Below are 24,858 nucleotides of genomic sequence, written 5' to 3' on the forward strand. Positions count from 1 at the left end.
AAAACCTTATGGGGAGAGGGGTGGGGAGTAAATCTCTTCCATTAAAATGAAGGCAGTTCTACCCAGTCATTGACACAGAATGGAAATGTTTTTATTTTTGCTGTCCGCTTTGAGAAGTAGTTTGGGAAACACTGATTTCATCTTTTTATTAATCAAGGCTATTCAGGACCACAAGCAGACTATTGAACAAATATATATTTTTTTTCCCCATAAAAGTCTACATTACAAGAAGAAATTTGAAAAGTGAGGAATCTGGAATAGGCAGGGAAGCAAGTGTTGAATGCTGAGGTTTGGAAGTATGTCCTTATGTTTATGGAACAGCTTTCTTCTGCAGGAAGAACAGCCAACTCAATATATTAATAAGTAAATGATTTCCCAGTGACAATGAGTTAATAGTGGTTGTTGTGCAGAGGGTAACAGATGGCCCCAGAAGTTAGTATACTCCTGGGTCTTGGCTGACGCTGTAAACCGTAAGAAGACTGCACGAGTGGGTTGTGAATTGTACGAAGCCAGGAGTTTGCGTCTTCTCTTGGGACAGTTCTTGTTACTGCAATATGAGCCCTGCAACAGTACACCTTGACTCTAGCTTAGGGAGTAACTTCAATAAGTAACTTCAGCTACTTATTCTTACATGTTTTTACTGCTTTCACCAGTACTAAATTTCACCATTGCTTAATTATGTTGTATGTTAGCTGTGTTGGTTTTCACCTGTGCTTCAGGTTTTGTTGTGTGCAGGAACATGCTATTGGAGCTGCTTTGCACACTAAGGAGTCTCCTTTTGTAACATGGAACAATAATTTTTTTAAGGTCTGTGCTTTAAGGATATTTTGTCTTCCCTCACTAAAATAATGCAAAAGGAGGACAATTTTACACCCTTTATTGTACCACCACTTCAGAGACCTGAGGGGAGAATGTGGTAGCCTTGTGGAAAAAGGCCAAGCCAGTGTGTATACGCCACCAATGTCAGAAGGCTTACAGAGAAATCTGGGTGGAGCTCCCTGGCTGAGTTATTTGTGCAGAGATACAATCCTTTTCCTCTTTGTCTTTAATGTGTTGGTGTGGTCCACTCAGGAATTCACAGTGTCAGTGGCTCTCTGCAGCTTGTGGTGGATCCCTAGCTCTCCCCAAGAGCTACCTCTTACGAATGTGAAGTTACATCTGCTCAATGGGGCAGTGTCCTCTTATGGGAATTGCATCTGAAATCATGCAGGTTTCTGAGGGCTCTTGCCACAGTGGCGGCTGTTCTTGGGGTCTGAGGTGACTGAGGTCCGTCATCTCGCCTGAACTTCAGATGAGCTCAGCCATGCTGTTCGTGTGAAGGTCATTTGCAGCACAGTGGGACAGGGCTGATCTTAACAACCATATCTGCCACTTTTATGCTTGCTTGACCTTGAGGGAAGGGTCTGTCTTTCTCTTTAGTATCGTGTTAAAATCATGTTTAGCTGCCATGTATTTTCTCGATCCTTTCTTTCTTGTAATCACTGATTAGCAAGATGTCTGTGTACATGCAGATTCTTCCTTTCTGATTAGCTTATTCCTAATGCCCCATTGATTCATTGTCATAATCCAGTTTTATGTGACCTCACATCCTCTTGTGCCTCCTCTATCCAGACGACACAATGCAGTCAGCTCCGGACAAAAGCACACAGACAATTCTGTTTCTAAAAATGCACTTATTACAGGTTTAAAGTTGACACATGTCAACAATAAACAAAGCCCTCATCTTTTCCCAGCCCGCAGTAAATGTGACACTCCTCATTCAGGCCAGCTCAGTCCACCCCTCTGAGAGTAGGAAAACAGGCCTTGCAGGGAGCCCCGGAGGTCAGCAAAACAGGCGCTGTTGGACAAGTTAAATATCAGAGCAGAAGCCTGTAGAATCTCTATGGTTTAATAACAAATCATATATAGTAGTCAGCAGGAATCTGAATACGTGGTCAAACGAGGCGTTCTGCGTGCAGTTTTCTTCACATCCCTTAGATATTTGGTTATTTATTGCTTTATAGAATTTTCTAAATAAATCCACACAAATGAGGCAAAGGTAACTAAAGGAAAATCAAGACAGCACAGAGCCATGTATGGGAGTCACAGAGAGCACACATAGCCCAGCAGGCCAGCTCCCATCTTGGTCTGCGTGTTGTTTATATGCTGCATGCCGTTTTCTGCCAAAGTAAAGATTCCTGTCATCCTGGTGGCTTTCTTTGATGTCCAGTGGGGCAGATGCCTTGTACATACGAAGGAAACTGGAAAAGTTTATGTTCTGCCATATCCAAATGTTGTCATTCCTGGAGGGAGACTTCTTCAGAGTTAAGTCTTTCAGGATTTCAGTGTTGTCTGAGTAAGTAAGAAATAGGCTTTTCCACAGAACAAACCTTGGTTTTGATAACGAGCTGTGAAGCATTAATGGAGGAAGATTTCAGTTTTGAGCTTAAAGAGGGCACAAATATCGTGGTCTTTTACAGGTTAAAGGCATCACGGTCCATTGTGGCTATTGATGTAGGAACTGTAAGTTTTACCTTGGTCTGTGCAGGCAGCTAAACTGGCACAGGGGTTCTGCTGAACAGGTAGATCCTTCTGCCTGGGCTCTGCCTGGAGTACCAAAAAATCCCCAGGAAGGAGAGGTGATCCCTGGCTTTAGTGACGAAGCTGAGAAACAAAAGGCATGCAAAATGTTAAAAATAATGAAATGCAACAGGTTCATGATAGAGCGGCCACTTCCCTGCTGCATGGCTGGCCGTGCTGCGTGGCGGGGACTTGGATGGCACCAGGCTGTGGGTGGCCACAGTCCTCTGCCACTGGCTGCTGGTGGTGTTAGTGGTCTGGCTGGGGTCTCCCATCTATCTCTGCTTAGTGGGAACAAGAGAACGAGTGGGTGTTTGAGAAGGGGAGTGAATAAGTAGGACTGGAAGCACTGGGGCGGGGGTGGGGGGGTAAGACCGTGAGAGTGCAGGAGGAAAAAATGAAAAGAGGTAAAACCCTGAAATACGAGGCAATGCGGAGGGAAAAGACAGTGAGGAAAAGGGGCAACAAAACCATGGCAAACAGTGAGCAGGAGTGCTTGCTTCCTCCGCTGCCCTGACCCTGCGAGAGCATCTCCTGGTTACCTCCCGTGAGCTGTCCCGTGCCAGGGCGCAGTGCCCGACTTCTCCCTGCCCTCCAGCGGAGCGGTGGGCAAGGTCTGCGGAGCCCGGGCAGGAGCCCTCCACGGCTGTCCCCTCCTGCCTGACTAATCCCTCACAGCATTGATTCCTTCTGTTTCATATTCTTGGGGCTCCTTAGAAAGAGAAAAAATTCATCTCCTTCAAGGGAAAGTTTGTGGTTTTGTTGTTTCCCGGTGTGAACAATTCAAAACTGAGCTGAGAAAGTACAGGCCGGGGGGAGGGGAATGGAGACAGCTGTGCTAACAGATGCACCATTTCACACTGCAGGCATGGGCGCACACCTAGGATGGCAATTCAGTCCTGGTACCGATTGCAGTAGAGCTAGGCAAGGTGTGAACGGGTTCAAATACTCTGCTCCTCAGGATGGTAGACAGGGCTCGCAGCACTCAAGGACTCTGCACATAGTTCCAAGGTCCGTGGATGCTGGAGCTTTGCAGCAGTGTCAGACTCCTCCCAGCGCTCCCATGGTCTGGCAACATGGACTTTGCTTTGGTTATGAACTGGGTTAGAAAGGAACCAGCCACAGCTGCCTCCCCCCCCCCCCAGTTTGTGATCTATTACTGCTTTCCTGTTCTTGGCAGATCTCACTTGCTATGGATCGTACTGCCTAGTGTCAGAGCTGGGCCCTGTGCCTTGCGACCGTCTCCTTCCTGTTCTGTTTTGGAAATTTCTGACCATATGCACTGCAGTTGCTAGTGGGAAAGGTGTACAGTGCTGTGTGCATGTATTTGCACTGAGTGCCCTGTGCCAATTAAACATACCAATGTGTTAAGAAAAATGTCTTTCAAAGTAAAATTCAGTAGCAAACTCCCCCTTACTTTCTACTCGTTAAAAATAATCTAACAGCCAGTTAAAAGGTTTGCCAAACAATAACATAATAATCTTTGTAAAACGGCATCATGGTGTTCAAGCTATATTTTGCCAGAGACCATTAATTGGATGCACGCTCATGGCCAAAAAAGAAGAGCTGTAAACGCTGTGAAGCTTTCCTTGCACCTATAGAGTATGGTTTGTTCCTTATGCTGCAAGAGAAGGTATTTTTACGGTTTTCTCTGAATTGAAAACCTAGTTTTTTCTCCTGAAGGGACATGCCATTGGGATGGCACGCTGCTTTAGGCTGGGGAGAGTCTCTTGTCAAACAGGACAGGGGGACTGAAGCTAACCAGGCGGACTTACTTTGAGTGAGGTTACTAGAGGGGCTGGGTTGCTTAAAGCTGGAGACAGACAGTGAGGGCAGCACTACATACGCTGTGCTGGAAAGCCACTGCTTTCTGCCAGGGGGATGTTGTGACCCAGTTACAGGAGTTCATAGGCGGTCATTCTTCTGAGAACAAAAGAATGAGTCAATGCAAGTAACCAGGGGATGCTGAGGTGGATTGAAGAGCTAAGGGACGGAGTTCCCGTCCTATGTAGTTGGAGCCTGAGCGAGCCCATCACCAGGACTTTCATCTATCTGAAGCAGGAGGGAGAAGAAGGTGCCGAGGCTCTAGTGGAGTGAGGTGTGGGGCTGCTGCACTGCGTGGCTGAAGGTGGCCTGCAGAGACACTGTGGCAGACGCCATGCCCTGTGGAGATGGATGCTGCCTCTAGGCCTCCCAGAAGCTTCAGCCTTGAAGCACCTGCAGCCAAAAACTGAAGATGAGAACTAGAAAGATTCCTCTCTTAACTGGCCAAGGTTTAAGCGATGCAATGTCATGGGGATCCCCCTTTAACCTTTCTCAACAAGTGAAGAAGAATGTTTCTGCTGCTCAGTAGTACTGACACCTTTGTTCCATAGTAAAATGAGACATAGGTAGTTTTGTGCTGTGAGCAAGTGTACACCTTTAATCCGGTAACACTGTTAATAAGGTTAATGTGATCATATCAATGTACTTACAAAAAAGGAATAGCATCGATGGGTGTTCTTGTCAGACAGATTGTATCTTACCTGAACAGCTAATGGAAAAGAACAGAACCCTAAAAGCGAGCAGAAACTTTTATAACTACCACCTTTTGAAGACCTTGAAGGGCTGCACCCCTGACTAGACTTTCACCAACAGAAGCTTGCAAAATTTTTCTGACTGGGAGTCCTTGAAAGTCAGTTTCTCTCCTGCTTCACTGCCAAAACCCAGCGTTCGGAACCTCTCTTTCAAAAGCTGATAAAATTGTGTATGCCTGAAATGGGAAGGAGAGATGCAGCTGGTATGTTCACAGTGGGACATTGTAACAAAGAGGTAACAAGCAGATTACTATATACCATCTCAGTTGAAAGTAGTTACTACAATTTTCAAAACTGGGTGCTGATGGAAGAGCTTCTAAACCTCCAGGTAGGCAATGTGAATGAAATATTAAGAGGGAATAAGATAAGACTTTCATGTGGCATTAACTTCAGGGAAGATGAGGCAATTTTGAAGAGGGACTTAAACATTAATGATTTTTTTTTTTTTTAACCTGGAAATATTTTAAGGTTTATACAGGTGATGAATTATCCCATTCTGACTGAAGGTGCTGACTGCACCAAAGACTGCATGTCTGGTTTAGCTTTGAAATGTCATTTGGGTGTCTTTACATGAATTCAGAAGCTGACTTTCAACTAGGCTTTACAGAACTTGTAAACAGGAAAAAGTGAAGCTTCTCATATTGAAGGTGGATGTCAAATTCTTCTGTTTCTGTGGATTCTTCTATTAAGATAAATTTTGTCTTTAGTCTTTGCAGTGTAAGAAGAGCTAGCTGAGTTGAGCAGATGTAAAGCAAGGCAGCCTCTTCTACATCGGCATGTAGGAAGGGAATTCAAGATCTCTGAGTTTTGCTTCACTTTGCCAGAGCAGATCTAACAGACACTCACTGTGTGTGTAGTGTCATGTGTGAGGAGAGGCAAAATTGAAAATCACACTGCCTGGCCGGGTAAGAAAATAAACAGTGAATTTGCAGCCCTTTTGAATATCAGCCATAGAAGTGTCACCTGAGGTTCTCAAAATGGGGGCACCCAGAACTGGAGGTAAATTGTAAAGTTTTGTCTCAGTGCTTGACTCAGTCCCGTTCCCCCTTCAGTATATTTGAGAACTCTGTATGGAGTAGGAATGAGGAGCATTTACAGCATGCTATAAAGTAAAAATCAATTCTTGAAGGGAATTCAGCTTTTTTTTACATTATGTGTGGTGTCGCTGGGATCGTTTTTCCTCCCAACTGGCTGAAAAACACCTTCTTTCTTCCCTTTTTCTTTAGAGTTTAAGCAATCTCTTGTAGTTTCCAGGATTAACTAACTGTGTAGGTAATGGTGTCAATGAAGGATTTTAGCCCTGGCTGGAGGGCTACACTAGCCTGTCCTGGCAATCCCCTGGCTGTCCTGGCTGCCCTGTCCTCTTCTCTGGGATGAGCTCTGTGTGCTGCTGAGTGGTTGCTTTTCCTCAAAACCCTGCATTTACATGCTGACTTCTGAGATTACTTTTCATTTGAGGCATGGTTGTAATTATTTTTAATGTATTAAAGTTGTGAAGAGCCAAAGTCAATAATTTTTATGACCTGTTTAATACCAAACATAAAACCAGAAGATTTGATTCCCCAATCACTTTTGCATTTTTCTGCTTTGGAGTCGGGGATGGAAGATTTAAAAAGTTGAATTTCAAATATAACACATTTTGATATCCCGACTTACTCTATTTTTGCTTAATGCATCTTTCCATACCACTTGTTCACTATTCCACTGGCTACTGTAGCAACAGATTAAGCACAAAACAAGCATATAGGCAGAAGGGCTTTGAACAAACAGGGTTTTGACCTCTTCTGTGTTCCAGGGATGTACACGGTTTCTGGAGTAGGAGCAATGACCTGAGTCATGTAGGTTGGTCCTCTGCAATTATGGGCAGCCACAGCATGAAATGTCTTTCATAAATGCATCCTGTACTGTCTCAAAGCTAATTACTTCTCAGCCTTTCTCTGTTCCTATTAGAAGGTTATTCCAGATCCTTCCTCTTCTGAGGGTTTCTAATCTTCCTTATTTCAAGCCTAAACTTACTTATAGTGAGTTGATGCCGCCTTCTTGTGTCGAGGTTTTTCTTTAGCTTTAGTTCTTTTCTCTGCTTGTTCTTTTTCTGGGCCGGTGTTTTCATGGAGAGCAGTCATGTCTCCTTTTGGCCTTCATTTTACGATTTTTTTTTTTGTACACAGGCTTACACGGTAAAAGTAAGAAAAGGGCGGAATTAATTTCACATTAGAGATCCAGATCCCTCTGTCACTGGATGTTCTTTGGGCTTATTTACTGTTCTGAAAAGCTTAGCAGTGTTGCTGACGGATGCAGTGTCAGAAGCAGTCATGCTAGACCCAGTTAACTATGGCTGTGTCTCTGGTCTGTTGAAAGCACTGCCTTCCACTACGGCAGTGCTGTTTGCTTGTGTTATACCCCACCCGTCTCCATCTTTTGCTCCGTGCCTTGTACTTGATCTGTAAGATGTTGCCCATTATTGTGTTTTGTTAATATAGCACAATAGCATCTCAGTCTATGAAAAGGGCTCTTGGATATACTGGTGGTACAAATAAACATGAATGGTGGAGCTGATGGGAGAGCAAAGCTGAAAAGGCACGTGAGGCTTTCCCATTGCAGTAACAGTGGTAAAGACTGTTAGGAGGAGCCAAATCCAGCCAAATGAGGCTTGATTTAGGTCTCCTAAGACTTTGATCCTTAAACCACTTGGTTAGATGATAGTGTGGAGGCACTTGGGGGGCTTACTCTGCTGCATAAACATAGATGCTTGGTGTGTGCCCATTGTGGTGCCTTGCAGCATCTCAGATGATCCTCCTGGGCTGCTACACAGTGTATGTAACAGATGACCGACAAACAACCCTCTGGACCAGCAGGGAGGGCCATGTGGGAGATACCAGGGCATCTCAAATGGCACAAAACACCAGTGTTCAGATTAAAACATTTGTGGATCTTAAAAGTTCTCTTTCTGGTCATCTTTGTTAGCATTTCGGCTTTCTGATATACTTAATTAAAATACAAAGACCAACAGTAAATATATTTTGAGAATTACAGTAAAGCTTGCTATTCAGGAAAGAGGGAAACCAGGGAGAGCAGGTCAAAAACTCTTAAAGTGAACAGAACTTGCCTGGATGTCCTTTATACAGCCCCCACCCCCCACCACGCTCTCCCTGAAGTGTTTTGCAGATTACTGTTAACAGATATTTTTGGTGAATGTTTTGTGTCTTATGTGAAGTTTTGATTGTACAAGTCTTGCATCTCATGCAGGGAGGTTGTTCATATAAAAAAAGGACACTAGTATAAGGGAGAATTGAGGGCTGTGTCTCATAGACTGCAGAGTCATCGGGGTAGGAGCCAAATTTCTGATGTTTTCATGTAATACCGACAATTACTACCTTACAACAATGATAATGACCATGTTGTTCAAGGCCTCCTCCTTGTATTGCATTCCCTATTAGATTTTATACTAACCAGTTTTCTTTAGATGCGATGTTTGCCAATTACGAGTATACAAGTGATAAAAAAACAGTCCAATATTAATGTGTTGGAGGTTTTGTCCCTCACCTTTTCCCCTCAGTATGAACCGTTGTTTAGTTGAGCAGCTTTCAGGTCTGCAGACTGTTGATTTATTTCATGCAAGCCCTTTTTAGCTGTCTGTGTTGTTACTATGGCGCTAGGAAATGATAAACAGTATAAATGAGTAATGGTGATAAGGAACCGTTAGCTGGCAACAGGACTGATACATTTTGACCCTTTGTGAGATTTCTTTGTTGTCTGAGGACAAACAACAAAAGAAAGGGATGGATTTTATCTGTCTCAGGAACAATGTTCAGTTGGAGAATATGCTGAATTGGGAAGGGATGCGTTAACCCTAGGGAAACCTTAGACCTTTGGTACTTGCAACAAAGCCCTGGGGCTCAAAAAAAGTCCAGAAAATGTTGAAGACCCAGACTGGTTGCTGTTATGCTGTCCTGGAGCGTGAGCTAACACTGAACACTGGCTGTCACAGATGAGTGGGAGTGCATCTCACTCAAAAGAGAGAAGCAGCAGTATGTTTTATTAAGGAAAAATAATAATTTGACAGAGTTTAATAAATTCAATGGTATTTAACAAAGTTTAACAGCGGTTTACCAAGGTTCAATAAGTTTCGTGGCAAGGGTCACCTTATCAGTTACTGCATGGAAGAAACATACAAAGGAAAACCAAGTTAGAATTGAGTTAGAAGGATTCACATAGAGACTGGAGATGCAAAGGGTAAGAAGGACCCTCCTGGTGAGTCACGAGGTTCAGAGTGGACCCCCTTGCTTTCTAAATTCCTATGGAGCCTATGTGCAGCTAGGTCTAGTCTTAGTCTCAGACTTGGACAACGGTTTATGTCTAATGGAATTATCCGTACAAAGTTTATAATTAATATTGAGTAGCTACACGAATTAGTAATGTTTCATTAGTATTAATTCAGCACTCTATCAGTCACTTACCGAGGATCTGTCATGAATAAAGGACCTCTCCGCCTGGGGCAAGGCAGGATCCCCTAGTCTCGGGTAAGGAATCCCAAAACTTGAGAGGTGTCCCTGCTCAGGGGGAGAGTCACCTGTCGTGCAGTCCAGCTGCAGTTCAGGGCAAGCTCAGACTGGGCTCATCCTGATGGTGTATTCATAGAGTGTAGTAGTTGGCTGCTAGTCAGTAGTATAGACAAGATAGATGTCTTGGTTTTAGCTTTGATATCTTGTTCTGTACTTTGGTTATCTTGCATTTTGGGGCTTTGAAACCACCTTTTGAAGTATTTTGCCGAGGCAACTTCACTCCTTGTACATGAGCCAGGAGCCTTCCAGCTCACAGGTTCACCACAGGGCATGATGCCTCTCGCTCCTTAGTCAGCTTGAACCAAAGTACGACTAGGGGTCAAGTGTGTCTGTCACACTGGCCCACAACTCTTGCTTGTGTAGGAATTAATTGTCATCTGCAAAACATTGGTTGGACTTCATTCCTCACATTAACTTACCTGAGAGGTTCTAGTTCTCGGCAGCTCCTCCTCGTTCTCCTCTGAGCTGCTGCGTCGCTCCCAGCAGGATGTGCAGTATCACCACTTGACTTGCTGTAATCAGATGTGGGGGGGTTCAGATGCTGCTGGGGGACTCTCAGATCTCACTAGTCCCCAGGGACCCTGCTGAGTGACAACTTAGCAACAGGGGCTTTGCCATAGGTTTGCACAGTCCTAAGCCTATGGAACTGCAGCCTGCTGGTCTGGGGGCACTTCAGAAAACCTAATTGCTCAGTCATGTGTGGAGTTTAAAAAGAAAAATAACCTAGTTCGCTCATGCACCTACCGAAAGTTTTATACAAAGCGTGGCCCCTTGCGGGTATAAATCCATGCAGCTCACTGGAGTCCACTGCAGTGACAGCTGAAGATTCGCTGCCCTGAAGATCTGGCCATCAAATAGGTTTATTAGCTGACTGCTCATTCATATCTGTTAGAAATGCTGGGGGGCATGTAGTGTTATGTGTGAAGGATTTTTATGTAGTTGCACTCAGAATTAATCTTCCCAGATGTGGTTCAAGTTTAGATCAGATTGCCAACATTTTTATTTTGTCCGGACTTTTCAAGGAGTAAGGTGCTGCACAGCCGGAGCTCAAGTATCAAAATCTAGTCATCTATGTTAAAGTGAATTTAGATTCTTGGGATTAATAATTGCAAAAGCACTGGAATAATGACCAGTGACTTGATAGACTTCCAGTGTGAGCAAATGATGGGATTGGTGCTAAGCCCATGTGTTGCCATCGTTGCCTTTCTTGGTTTTAAGGACTGTGATTTTAATATCATCTGTTAGGGAGTCTTGAGCTTTTAGTTCTAGAATACATCTAGAAAGCTGTTGGTAATGAAACATCCTTCAATCAGTTGCAGCTGTGAAAAGTGCAGTTTCCTAAATAATAGTCAAAAGGGTCAGATCCTCACCTGGGGCATTTTTACTGCACCTGCTACTTATATTCTTTAGTGTAATTTTATAGTGCCCTTTAGTAAGGTCTGTTTGGGTGATGGTAACAGCAATAAACTGTTGGTGCATTAAAGGTACTTTTGCCTCAGAAGACATGGAGTTGAAGTTAAAAGAACAAGAAATGCAAGGTTCAAGACCAAAAGTACTGGAGGTGTTTTTCTTGGCGTGGAATTGTAAAAATCTTGATACATGTTAGCCTGAATTTTATGCCCGGCATATGCAACATAAGGCATAATATCACAATGGAAAAAATGAGCATACTGTTTTTTAAAAACTCAAAGCCTATTTATATGATATAGAACATAGTTTCCTCTGGGACAGCTCAGAGACAGGACAGCGAGAAGTGCGCCTGTTTAGGCCAGGACTATGTTTACCTTTTTTGTTTCTGTTGCATCTCTGGGAACACATCCACTGCGACACTCAGGGAAGCTGGGCTGAGGAACAGTGCACGTCTTGCATCTCCCAAGCAGGGCTGAGACCAAAGGCAAAGCTCAGGACAGAAACCTCCTGAAGTGCTTTGACCCGGTTCGTTTGGGATGAGGTGGGCTGAAGCAGCTGTAACGCGAGCAGGGCGTTCTCCACTTAGATTCCATTTGGTGAAACACAGGTGCTGTTCGTTGCCTGCGTGGTGTGCTCCAGTGCTAGAGCATTTCAGAAGCTGAGATATATGCAAATGGGAAGCTTTGGAAGCATATGATAGTGACGATTTCCTGGCAATTTGCAATAGTTGGTTAATGTATGGACAGGTGGAGAACAAAGAGGTGGGATATGGATTTATCAGTATCAGATAGAGGTATCTGCATTTATTTCCTAGTTTCATGAGAATACTTGCTCTGTCCTCCTTGGCTTAGTTGCGAGAAAGTAAATGTATCGCTTTTGTGCTATAAAGTTAAACCCACAACTTCCTAGCAAATAGAAATTACTCTATTTTCAACATGGATCAAAGCTAACCTGGTACTGTAAAATATGGGCACAGAGCTTTTAAGAACTTCAGTTGATCGTAGGCATAATTTTGCATTTAAGCTGTGTTGTACTCTGACCCATCCCCTTCTAACAAGCCGAGATAAAAGAAGAAACATTTTTCCATTCTAAGCAGTCATTAGGCATTACACAACTATTTCCTTTATACTTTCTGGTTTGCCAGAGCCTCATTCAAATTAAGTAAGATAAGTGTGACCAGTCTGTTGTTTTCTGTTTCCTTTTATAAATCTATGAAAACTTCTTTTATGAGTTTATGTGCTCTGGAGGTGCCAGTAAGCACTAAGAGATTTGTATTTCATTCTAAAATCTCTAGGCAAAGTGTAATTATACAGTTACCTCCTGCTAGGATTTCTAGTGTCTTTACTCTAGAGTACACAGTCCATCCCAGCTGTTGTAATAAACAGTGAAATTCTCTCTTTGGGGACTGACAGAATCAGTCCAAATGCAATCCTAAGAGCAAGATGTAATTCGTATAATGTCTTAAGTTGTCTGGTTGAAAGTGAGCGTGCATTTAAAACCTCATTGTGTACAACACCATGCTGTGATTCAGCAAGCACTTAAGCACAGGCTGAACTTAAAATTCTCTTCATTTTTAACAAGGTATGTTTGTATGTTGCCCTTGGCACGGTCCTTTCTCAGTGGAGATGCAGAGCCATGGTTTTCAGCAGAATAGTTTCCATGGAAGTCAGTGACTGTACTCTCTCTAGGCATTTCCTAGAAATTGGGATTCAACTGGTAAGGATTATCCGATACACTTTCTGTGTCCAGCTGCTTCTCTGTGTGTGCTGCATCCTGCTGCAATCTCTCCCATAAGTTGTGTTCAAACTATTTTGAGCTATAGCTTAGAAGTTGCAGCTTATACAGCTACCATAACAGCGTTTAAAACCTTTTTTTGTGTTTGGTTTTTTATTTTTTTTAAATATTTTTAAATGCTTTGACTTAAGGGGTAACAGCAAGTTCTTCACTTCTACAGACTAACCAGCCTTCAGATCTGGAAAAGGCTGCTACAGAGTGGGAGGGGAAAAAAAATTTTTCATTTCTATGGTGAATAGGGCAAGAAATACTATATTCAGCCTTAATTATAGAGAATATTGAAGTCTGATAAGTTGGAAAAACCTCCACTCGGAGAAGACAGTGAAGCAATTCAGTAGGTTGCTGAGAGAGTCACAGCTTTAGAGAAGCTTAGGCAAATGTGTGTTAAGGGTGTTATAACTATATTAATCATGCCTTCGGATAGACAACAATCTAGATAACTTCTGCAGATGCCTTCTAGCTCTGTGATTTCATGTTCAGCCCTGTGAAAGTATAAGCTTTTCTTGTAGTGTAAATTATTGACTGTAGACTTTGCCCTGTGCAGGATGATCTCTTGTCTCTGGCTACATTTTATTCTGGTTTACCTGTTTCTATGTTTGCTGCTCTACTAGGGCATGCAGTGGAACCAGCTCTTTCCACCTTTGGCCTTTATTTTGTGATACATGGTAGTCCAGGTTACTTGTGTCCATCCGGGACTGTTAGATCTCTGAGAATCCAAATGTTGGTTTTCCTATTGCATGTCTCCTTTGAAAAGTGGCAGCCCTGTACTTGGGAACTGGGTGCTGAAGGCAGCTGTCTGAATATTGATCAAGGATCAGACTTTGGGCACAAGACTTAATCAAGCTGATCCTTGCCCTTTCACCCTGTTTTGCTTTGCACTTAATGCCTTTCTTGCTCAGATCAAAGTCCTGCAACCATTGTGACCTGTTTCTGCTGCACTGATGCAGTACGGCCAGCTCCAGGGGATTAAAGAATCACTATTCCAGACAAAAAAAAAAAAAAAATGCTAAGCTTGAGAATTTAATTTTGTTTTTAAAATCATGGCACATTTTGGTTCTCTCTGCTGACGTTCTAGTGTTTGAACATTTAGGATTCAAGCTTTTTTCTGCAACTGCAAGAGGCAGAAGTAACCTTTTTACTTGGAAAGCCTAGGATTTCATGCAGTCAGTGACCCCAGGAACTGGAACTCTGGCTTTGAGGGAAAGATCAACTATATTGAGATCCCTTACAGAGATTCTAGACCTGGTAACATTGGTACTTACAAGCGGGGAAAAAAAGAAAACATTCTGGGGAGAACATAAAGCCAAACTAGTACACGGAAGAAAATTCTATCTGAAATTATTTGGTTTAGAGACCTTGTCAAATTGGTATTTGGATCTCTCCCAGAACAGTATTTCCATGCTCTGGAATTCTTAAAAGAATGATTTCCAATACTTAAAAGAGCAGAGTGTCTATGTCATGGGTATATATTCACACTGAAAAAAATATAAAAAGAACATATTTGTGAGAGATTGCTTCTTCTGTAATATCCTGAGGAATCACTGCTATCTTTAACTAGATTTGACGCATAGTTTTTCTTTGGCAGCCCATCTTGAAAGGTCCCAGCTACTGTGTTCTGACACCATTTCATGAGAGCTAACTTTTTGGCTCTTAATGTTTTTTCACTCTAATGTGCCCTGGGACTGGTCTCCTCCTTAAATTTACACTGGGTTTATGTAGTTTTTTATCTAGTTCTAACATTTTCTGTGTAGAAACAATTGCTCTTTACTAGAAGGTAATTTTCTTTTTTTTTTTCAAGGAGAGAAATGGTTAATTCCAAATTATATATGATGACATGAAGGGCTTTTATGAATAAAAGATGTTAAAGAATGTCTTAATGCTCTTTTTTTAAACATCAGCTCCATTTTTCAAGTACACTTATGAATCTCCCTTGGTATGTTAGCGTGGGTATCCTGTTAAAGCTCGAGGGGTGAGTGTTGAATCGTTCAGAGGGGGCACGTTCTCCCAAATCCCAGTCCACTGCCAGAAGCTCTGATCTGCTGTAAGATAGCCGGTCCTGTGAGCTCTTCTGTCACCTAAGCTCCTCTGTATCTGAAGCACAGGTTCCTGTATTAGTCCGTGAGTTGGAGAGGTGACTAGCATTTCCATTTTTTTAATGCTGGTGTCTTGATTATGTGAGTAAGATGAGGCAGGATGGACCTGGGCCTTTATTTCCCTTGCCGTGTGTGGTAGTGGTTCATTTTCCTCTCTTGCTCCCATTTGTGTACAAAGAGCTGAACTTCTTCATCCCACCTGGAAATAGCCACAGTCCCACCAAGCAGAGCACTCATCACAAAAATGATAGCCCAGTCTGAGATTTTCTGAGAAGCTCATAGCAGGCGGTTACCGTAAAAGATACCAGTCTCCTTAGAAACATAAATTTTTCTGCACCTGCATTTTTTCTTTCTTCTGTTCTTCAGCTGTGTGGGTAAGTGGGGATCCTTGAGGTGTCTGTGCAGGTAGGAATTGGCTGCTGAAGATGTGCTCAGGAAGATGTTTCTGCTGTGTTCAGGAAGAGAGAAGCTGCTGCTGGAAGTCATTTTAAAACGGTAATAATCTTACCAAGAATTGCATCAGAAACATCTTGAACCTATAAATCAAGTCCTCATGATTTTTGTGTGATCCTTGGGTCATTTCACCACGATCACTTTGTTTGTGACCAATTTTTGCTTATTAAGGAAGGTTAGGTTCACTGTTTGTTAGTGATTTTTCCTGTATTCAACTCTTCTATTTCTCTTGCAATCTGGAGTCTTTTCCCCCTAAGCAGACAGGTTTCTTTATCCCCACCTTTAAATGACATAACGTCATCTCCTTGCAAGTCATTCAGTGTATCAATCCAGCCAGAAACATAGATTTTTTTGTTCAAAACCCAAAACGGCGATGTTGGAGAATTTTAAAGTATACATTCCTAGTATATGACCTCTTTGGCTGTATGGTGATTATTAATATTACAGAAGCAACTAAGAGGAAATGACATCAGTAGATAAGATGAACTGTGCAATAGCAGAAGCTTTATTCACATTGAATACACTATTCATTTGCACAGAAAGATCATTTCTCAATTCAAAGAGGAATATTCTAATTTAAGGTCTAACTTCAGCCATATGTCAAAATTCCTACAGAAACAAAGCTTACCACTGTGCAGTGATCCCGTAAGAAACACATTCCCCTTTGTGGATGGGCAAATGGTAGGTGCATCTAACCCTCGGAGCTCTCATTTTTCCTGACAAGCGCTCTTTTTATATCAAAAAACATTTCAGTTTAGTCCATTTGCTAATTTAATGTAAAGTGACCAAAAATAGGTGTAAAATATAGGAAATACCATAGTTGGTGGCCTCCAGGCTAACTGCCCCATAAACCTAGGGTTTTATTACTTATTTAATCTGATTAGAAGGTGCTGTTACATTGCACTGCAGAAGTCGAATTTCAAAATACACTTCCATTAAATAAAATCATATGTAAAAATTTAATTGAATGTAAGTGATAACGACAGATACTCCAGACAAGGACAGTTAAAAGGAGCTCTCTATTTAGCTGCCCAGGAAAAAGCAGGAAATGGTGGCCTGGCTTGCAAAATCAGTCTCAGTGGTATGGTACTGTAAGGATAGCTGGCAAACGTTACATTTCGTGTCATACCTGCTAGTCTTGGGCCTCAGACCATTGAAAAGGGGGAGGGAAATCATGTAGAAGTTACTATCCTTTTTGCCAGACCTTATCAAGAAGAGATAGTAACCTCTATCAGCAGATTGCTCAGCACAGCCCCCACCCTTCCTATGCCGCCCTCTCCTCACTTCTGTGCTTGCACACAATAGGGTTCCATAGTTGCGTTTGTATTTAAAACCACGTGCTGTCTGCCTCTGGTCACCCTGTTCACCTCTGTTGATATAAATAAAAATGTAACAATGGAAGGCCCTAAGTAAGCGTGCCATGTAGATGACAGACATGTATAGTCACGTATCGCCACTCAGGTCGTGTCACATCACCATCATTGCTGTTGCTGAAGGTCAGAGCAAGATTTCTTTCCCTAGCCATGTACTAGCCAGGAGCCTTAGTGGAATGAAAGTTTGGAAAGGGACTTGTAGTAAAATAATGTTTTAATCCTGGAGCAATGTGAGTTTTGGAGAAAACCTGTCTTCTGACGAGTTTAACGTCTTGACATCGTTGGCACACCCAGGTGAATGCCATTCTCTGATAAATACTTTGATACTCCAGTTTGTCTATTCTTTGAAGTTTTTGCTAGTCATGTATATATTTTTAATTTTGTCATGTAACCAAAGATAGAGGAGGACTGAGAATAATTAGCTTCAGAGAGGAGTTTGTTTTCTAAGCCCTTACTACTAACATTCAAACTGAGGAGCCTGGGAAGAATGACAAACGGGTGCAAACTCAGACTCTGCTGAAATGACAAATTAATTGAAACCAGGAAAATTCTGATGTAGGTAGAGTGAGGAATGGGAAGCAGTTTTGTGTGTGTTTGGTTTTTTTTAATTGACCTGCTTGTTTGGGTTTTTTTTTAATAGACCTGCTGGGTTTTATTGGCATTTGTTGCTCTTTGGGTGTGTGCTTTTATTTATTTGTTTTTGTCTAGCCATTTATTAGCCTAAGGCTAGTTGCCAGTATTTAGGAAGAACAAAGTCTGGTCAAATCACTAGAGTTACACTACAGATAGATTTGGCCCAGTATGTTTGCCTTGTCATTTGAATGCAGCGTTGACATGGTTATTGGTGTGTCTTCCTCCCCAGAATTACATACTACATTTTTTGTCTCCAAGGAGAGGAGGATTTGGCAAGGAGAGCTGAGAAGCATCTGGCTCTTTCCTGTTGTTCCCCCTCTCTCTGTTACTGAGACTAGGACAGTCTCATGGACGGCTCTAAATTTAGCTGCTCTTTTTCATCTTAGGAGTCTGTTCTGCTTAGATTTTGGCTGGGAGAGATACCTGGGTGAGAGGAAAGTCCTGGGACTGTACTGGCTGAATTGCATTCCCTCTGGGGAATATTCCTGTCTATTTTCTGTAAAATCCCCAGCTTGTCCCAGCAAGCTCCTAGTCTGACTGTCAAGAGTTTAACAACTTGTTTAGAATAGGACTTAATTCTCTACATTCCTTTGAAAGGTATAGCTCAAAAGGTAATATAAAGGACCTGGAAAATTATATGCCTCAGCGATTTATTTACAAGTAGATGAGTAGGGAAGAGTTTTTCCAGAGGATACCCATTTTCTCGATACAGTTGATTGGGGTGCAATAGGGAAGCTCCATATTTGTGGTCAGTGGTCAAATATTATTTCTTGCAGTTAAGAAATCTTTGGACGGGGATGGGCAGAATTACATTCAGTTAGAGCAGAAATGGCTTCCCCGATGTTTCCTTTCTGCCTTCTATAACCTGGCTTTGAATCATCACGTGCCTAGCTGGGAGGTTATTTTTTCAGATCACATTTGACATTTGCCTATAGCTGGAAAATATGAGAGCAGATTCCACAAAGCAAACACTGAAATCCATAATGGAGGTGCCATACCTGTTGTTTGGTCCCCCCAGCAGAATGCTGAGCTTCCTTCCTATCAAAAGTCTTTTAACAAAAATATTATATATTATATTACATATATATATCATGTATGTATATATTTAAGACTGATGGTAGTATGATCATACTGAAATGGCACTTGCATTTCTGTTCCTGCCTTCCACACCTTCACTGAAGTTTATCCTTTTTATTCAAATCAACTTTTTCTGTGTTTTAAAATGAGAACTTTTACAAAATATTTAGAATATCAACAACATGAATTCTCAAAAATTATGTTTTCAGGATCACAAAGGTAAAGACTTGGAGTCAGATCTTAAACAGACCAAACTGGTGTAGTTCCTAGATTTCCAGGGAGCAACTCCAATTTGCATCAGCCGAAGGTCTCTGTTTCATGGTGACAGTAATTTTCATGCAAAACACCCCAGGCATCGCAGAATTCCAGTAGTTCCGTTCCATTTGTCTGCTGCTGCTAGGAAGTTGTTTACTCTTTTGTATCACCCTCTGCTGACGTCTGCTCACTGAGCAATGTCATCAAATTTCCTGTTTTTGGCATGTGGAAAGTAGCTCCCCCACCTTATGCTAAAGCTTTGCTGCGTGGAGATCTGTGGAGCCGGATGCACCCAGCGGACAGGATGTAAGGTTAAATGCAGCGTAGCTAAATAAATAAAGTAGGTGTTCAGTTGTGAACTAGAGCTGTCTACTTACTAGGAGGATAAAGCTAAGTTTAAATATTGAGCAGTGATAAAACTCCACATTTGTTTCAGGTTGTAGGGTTTTTGAAATGGCTTTTGGTTGTTTTTTTCCCCCAGGAATGTGCTTTCTTGCAGAATTATGTTAGTACCTTACTGAAATAGCCTGAAATAGTTTATAATGTGGTAGTGTATGATGTATATGCAAAAACACCTACATTCAGGTATGGCAAAACATTCTGCAGGCAGCTGACGGTGAAGCTGCTACTGCTAGTGATTCTGTAGATGGAGGAACTCTCAACAATGCGTTCCTCAATAGTTCCTTTACTAGCTAGCACAGCAGAGTCTGGTTGCTGAGACCAGGAGTACTGAAATTCCGCCAGTGATCTGATCCCCTTAAAATTTTGGTTTGCTTGTTTTTTGGCCAGTGCGTAGAGTTATTAACTTCTACTTGGACAAAAACCAGTGATGAGCAGAGCAGGTCTTAGTTCAACAGTTCTTCCAGACAAAGCTTGGGGCAGCTTTAGTCAATAATACTAACACCACCATCATATTAGCCTCCTGTCATCCATAGCAAGAGGGAAGTACCAACCGGAAAAAAGAAACAACCTTTGTAAAAATAGGACACACCATGTGCCTTCTGGTACTTGAGTCTTGTGCTTCCCTGTCTCTTCCGAAGGTCTGTCATGCTCCAAACGGTTCCCCTCAGCTTAGCGTACTCTGTCTCCAAATCCTATTTTTCCTTTCTCCACAGAGCTTGTGTGTTTGGCAAAGAGCTGTTGATCACTTCATGAAAGTTGTTCTTGTAAGGAAGCTTCTAAAGTCCTTTATTTAAAAAACCCCAACAGAACAAAACAAAAAAAGAAAACCAGAGAAAGTTAAAAACCCACAACTTGGAACATTTGGAATTGCTCTGCAGAGCAGTGAAAAAGCCAGGGAACATCTGATGACAGACAGACCAACAGGGTGTGCTGGAGTGGTATATAGGAACTGGCCCCCCACTGCGGGGGGTTGAATTTGTCTTCTTTTTAAAAGTTTTTTGTTACGGTACAGCCAGAAAGTTTTGCCAAGTTCTTTTCTCTACTAAACTCAGTTTTGCTGCACTATCGCAGTGGTGCTTTCGGTAACTGGAAGTAGTCTGTGTGAAGTACTGAGTGTGGAGCACATGGGCTGTCACCTCATTGAAATGCTGAGTTATCTTTGTCTTTTCTGACTGCTTCATGTTTGGGTCTGTGCAGAAAGAAAGATGCTGTTTCCCTCAGAGTATCTTCCTTTATGATCAGAAAGGAGTATAATGGGTTCCCCCCCCCCATACAGACTTCCTGTTCTTCCAGCATCCTGCATCCCTAGTGGGGCCCATAGTCAGTGTACAGAGTAGCAAACTGAATGCAATACCCAGCCATGGGCACCTGTGTGCATCTGATTTGCATCTCCAAGTGTTTGGTTGCATTTGCAATGGCATTGTCTCATTAAGATCATAACAACTCCTAAATATGAACATTCTCTGAGACAGGCTGCCAAGTTGGGTAAGATGCGGTCAGCTTGCACTTCAGTCAGTTAAACCTTTGCAGTGAAAACCTTGCACTCTGCACGAGTGAAAATAAAGAAGTTGATGTAGTGCCTGGTGTAGAGCTGCCCATAGCACAGGACCCACATCAGTCACCTTCCGATTTGGAACACGCACTGTCTGTGCTGAGGGAGGCTCAGGAAAGAAGCAGGAAAGGAGACGGCTGCAGACAATGAGTTCAGTGCCTAGGCAAAGGTAACACTTCATCCAAACAATTGGCAGGGGCTTCTCTCTCTTTGTTTCTCCCCTGCCCTTCTTCCTCTCTGTGTATTCCCTGTTCCCTTCTCCACATATTTTCAGAGGTTCATCCGGTACCTTTGTGCCCTCCCATCAGATAACGGTGGTGGTGGTTGATTCTTTTGACCCCTGCCCTCCCCCCCGCCCTACCACTACTCTTTGCGGTGCTGTCCTCTTTTCCATTCCCCTTCGCCTTCTGCTGAAGTTTGAACCACCCATGGCGTTACAGGCAACAAAAATAACCTTCAGGGCTGCATTTCCCCTTGTGGCAAAGCTGGGCGAAACTCCCAGTTGCTGGTGTGGACTGGAAGGCTGGATAGAGCCCCCCATCATCGCGGACCGAGAGGGCATGCTCTGCCGTGCAGCCTGCTCTACGGAGCTGCCTGGACGTGGACACTGAAAGCATGGTGGGCCCCAGGAGGCCTAATACAGCGTATTCCTTATCCTCTGGTGGAAGAGAAGAGCTCCCAACAAATTCTGCCTCCAGGGCATCTCAGTACCGACCTTCTTCCTGGGGCCCTTGACAGGGGTTGAGCCAAAGGGCTCAAAATCAGAGCTTTTTGCATCCTGCTGCCGATTAAATTTATTCATAACTTGCCCTCATGGAGATTTATAAGTACAGGTGCAAGCTAAAACTCCTGAAAAGATGTCATTCATTTTATTTCTAACCAATAAATTCCAGATGTTTGCCTCTGACTCCTGGAGTGCTGATATAATCAGCTTGAGGCTGCAGTTGTTCAGTCGTGTGTTAGATGAGAGAACAGAGAGTGAAATGAATGCTCTCGCCATTGCCAGTGGCTTGCAGTCAGAGGGACACGGTTTTTCCAACCAGATGAAACTGGGGGAGTTCCAGATGAAGCTGGGAGAGTTGTGTTGAGAAAACAACTGGTAGGCACTGCAGTGACAGAACAGTAATAACTAGATTAAAAAGAAAATAAAAATTATCTTGTATGACAGAAATACTGGAAATGGAATATTTCAGGAAGAAAATATGCTATCATGTACTGCAAAAAATTGGTCTATGTTTATCAGAAGATGTTTCTTGCTCCAGACTGTGAAAAGCTTCTTATATGGGAAACGTTGATTTGCATAGTGTTGCTTGTAAAGGCTGTAACTAAATTGTCAAAGTCAGACTTGGGGGAAGAAGTGTTTTTTCTTGACTGGCAGAGCCAACAGATTCTTCTTACTCTAGCAAATATAGCAATCCAGTCTAATGGTAGTCCTGGTGATTCTGTATGGATGCAGATTAAAAAAGTATAAAATGAGCTAAAAAAAAAAAAAAAAAGAATTGTGAAGCAGAATCATCAGTTAAGGTACTAAATTGTCATAAGCACTGTGAAATTCTGTCTTAAAACTTGGTCTGAAGTAGGAATGTGGGATATCTGTCAAGACACCCATAGTTCCGTATTTACAGTGTCAGCAAAATACTATTCCCAGCATAGGCATGTTTCTCTTGTTAAGAAAGAAATCAATCAATCTTAAATGCTTGAAGTAGTATTAGTTTCTTGTTCAAACAAACCATGCTTTACTTCTCAGAGAGTACATGGGTAGCAATGACAAGGTTGTATTCTTTAAAAATAAAGAAGGGGCAGGAGGCTGAAATATCACACACGCTTGGTAGGCAACGTAGTTGTTAAATTTGTTGGACAAAATAATTCACAGGTGACCAGCTATTCAGCATTCAGGACCAGCTGCCCAGAGAAGGAAGGACACAGAGAGCCGTGGTGGGCCTTACGTTTGTACACGTGTCCTTTTTAGCTTTCGTTGCTCACTGAACTCAGGAAAAAAAGGTACTCAAGGAGACAGCATCCACACAGCAAATGCACTAGATGGTCTCTTCCAATACCGGGAAATTGTCAATTGTGTCACAAAACCACTGCAAATCTTGCTTGCTTCATCTGGAAAGTATTTCTGGGTACAACCTTATATTATGGCCTGCAAATTTTGTTGCTCTGTTTTGTGGGGAACGTACTGTGAGTAATTTATGTCTAATGGAGTAGTGGTTTGATGCCACCTCTAGTATTTCCCTGCTGTTTCACAGAAGGTTTGTTTTGTGGGAATACATTTGAATGTTCTTGGCAAAATTAGATTACAAAATATAACTGGATTAAATTATGCTCCTCATAGTATATTCTGAAGTCATCCAGAGTACGACATATTGTTTCAAAATAAGCAGTGAAGAGGAAAAGTAGAACTTTGGTGCTCCGTGGTACTGTGCATGTTAGTGGCTTGTACAGCTAGTCAAAATAAATTCCTGTTGCAATGGAATACTAAAATTGCAAAGTTCAACATCTAGCAGCACGCCATTTGTTTTGTCTTTGGAGGATAAGGACAAAAGGGATGCAGAAAAATCTGCTAACCACACAAATATGAATGTGGTAAGAACATTTGTCCTGACTCAAAGGAATATGCAAACACATAAAAAAAGTCAAATGAAACTTCCCATGATTGATAAAAGCTTGCCCCATCAAGGACACCGTTCTTTCCTGCATCTATAGTAAGTAATTACAGCCTTATGTTCAAAGTTCATAGAGGAAGAAAAAGAAATCGGGTGATCTACCTCAGTAATAAAACTTTTCAAGAGTCCAATCTACATCATTCTTCAGTGAGTTTATAGGTTTATTTTTTAATTCTCAAATTGACCTGTAGTTTTACTGTAGCTTTATTGGAACTGTTAATGAAGTGAGTCTGGCTTTTCCTTTCGGTCTCTTATGTGAGACATTAGGTGTTATACAAGCAAACTATTTATCCCTGCTATCTAATTTATTTGTAATGTATGTTTCACACAGGCTATCTTTACCATTACACTGGTTTATAGAAATGCAGTAGAATTTTTACAGAAAGCAGTAGTTCTGTTTTATTCTAGCCCGACAAATTTCCAGCTAGGTTTTGTGTGCTAGAAATCAGGCTGAGCTCAGAGTTATGCCATGAAACTACACTAAATTGGATATTTCATTAATAGAATTTTTCTGTTTGCTTTGGATGTTCTTCTAGTATTTCATTGCTTGGGGGGGGAAAAGGCAAAAGAAAATAAATGAGTACTGTTGGTTTTTTACTCAGCTTTGCTAGAGATACAGGGGAGTTCGGGTTCTGTGTGTTGAAGGCAGGTCTGAGGAGCTCTGAGTCCTCACGATTTGGTTGTGCAGATACAACATCTGTCTTCCCTGAGGGAGGACACCAAGACTTGCAAATTAACATTTCCTGCTAAAATTTCTGGTAAAAGCTCCCTGCCAGAGCTATCAGCAGTCTGGATCACTGTCTGGGAAGAAACACTTGGTGCAGGGGAGGAAGAAGGAAATGGTGACTATGAACTTATTAATGGTGTCGCCAGACAGGACTTGAATGTCTGTTTTCTCTTGTTTATTCTTTGGCATAAAGCTTTCACGCTTGCAGCAGAAGGCCTAGGCCCGTCACAGCTTTTCTTAGAAAAACCAGCAGAGTGAGATTCAGGGTGGAAACATTATTTTGGATAGTTGGAAAACAGAGTAAATGAGCTTCCATCTTGTCAGGGGCCAGGATTTGTATCTCAAGGGAGGCTGATTTTGGATGGATGCCAGTTTTCCTTGCAACTAATCAGGGTTGGTTTTTTTCATAGGCTGACACCATTTCATTGTATAATGACTACGTGGACTGTCTTTCTTTCATATAGCTCCTTCTAATTTGTCATTGTTATGCAAGTGAAATGAGGTTGTCACTGCCTAACAAATGATGCAGCGTGGAGCTCTGTGGCACACGGCGGAATAGCCCAGGCTTCTCACGTGTGTACAGCTCCGGCACTGATTCCTATCAGAGGACAATTGTGCAACTCTTGGCTACAACATCAGACCTTTTTAGATAAGCCAGACAGATTTAGATGTCAATAAAATGGTGCAGAAGATGCTGGGTACCTGGTGGTACTAATATTTGAG

General features: G+C 42.2%; 1 protein-coding gene across 10 annotated transcripts in view; it reads left to right on the forward strand.

Moving 5' to 3' along the window:
- Positions 1-24,858, forward strand: part of PDE8A (phosphodiesterase 8A) — a 163,420-nt gene that overhangs the window by 83,066 nt on the left and 55,496 nt on the right. The window contains exon 1 of one of the 10 annotated variants that reach the window (XR_013929609.1): positions 3,156-23,555. The exons of the other annotated variants lie outside the window; for them this stretch is intronic. The gene's annotated coding sequence lies outside the window, so the exon portion shown is untranslated. Of the gene's footprint in view, positions 1-3,155; positions 23,556-24,858 lie in introns of those variants that run through there. 10 annotated transcript variants of the gene reach the window in all.

The sequence above is a fragment of the Falco punctatus genome (assembly GCF_963210335.1).
Source record: "Falco punctatus genome assembly, chromosome: 7".
NCBI lineage: Eukaryota > Metazoa > Chordata > Aves > Falconiformes > Falconidae > Falco > Falco punctatus.